Source organism: Octopus bimaculoides, chromosome 4, assembly GCF_001194135.2.
Source record: "Octopus bimaculoides isolate UCB-OBI-ISO-001 chromosome 4, ASM119413v2, whole genome shotgun sequence".
Taxonomy (NCBI): Eukaryota; Metazoa; Mollusca; class Cephalopoda; order Octopoda; family Octopodidae; genus Octopus; species Octopus bimaculoides.
Window position 1 is genome coordinate 138935591 of NC_068984.1, and position 930 is coordinate 138936520.

The following is a 930-nucleotide window of genomic DNA, read 5'->3' on the forward strand; positions in this document are numbered from 1 at the left end:
CTTTTAGAGAAACGTTGTCATCTGCTGGTATTGATACATCAATTAGAAAGCATTTTTCTTCTTCATGATCTTTGACAACTATATCTGGTCTATTTGCCTTAATTTCTCTATCTGTGTGTATTGGCATATCCCAGAGTATGGTTGCTTTCTCGTTTTCTGTGACTTTTTCTGGCGTGTGTTTATACCATCTTTTTTCTGTTGTTATTCCATAGTGTTGGCATAGCTTCCAGTGTATATAGGTCCCAGCTCTGTCGTGTGTGTGAATATATTCCTTCTTAGCCAGGACTGGGCAGCCAGAGATAATATGATTTTATTATTATTATTATTATTGAGAGAGAGGGCAGCGAATGCCGTCAAAATAACACTGGGGTACAAATATAAGTCCAGTTTACCCATTATGACTACCCGTCTGATAAGAGTACACCCGGTACATGCATCACAACCATAGGTGCGCAACATGGTGATCTCATATCAAGATAACCAGCGCATGACCTTGGTTGAACGAAACACCCATGTTTCCAGAGGTGAATTATTCAAACCCCAAAGAATTCCTCTCAACACATGGCTATGATGCTCCCCCACTACTTCTGCTCATGATCACAGATGCACATATCGTCAGCCACCAAGAGACATGCTCAACTGGTTACGGTCAAACAACTGACAAGCAAATCTGTGGTATTAAGCAGAATATTTGCTGTAGCCCATCTTTTTATACCAAGACAGAACAATGTACGTGATAACACTTCCAATCAGTTAAGATCAGAAGCCATGGGAGCCACTGCTTGGTGGTGCATCAGGGCATATTATTATTATTATTATTATTATTATTATTATTATTATTATTATTATTATTATTATTATTATTATTATTATTATTATTATTATCATCATATGTTTAAAACTCACAGCTTATTTTGCTGGGTATGAGAG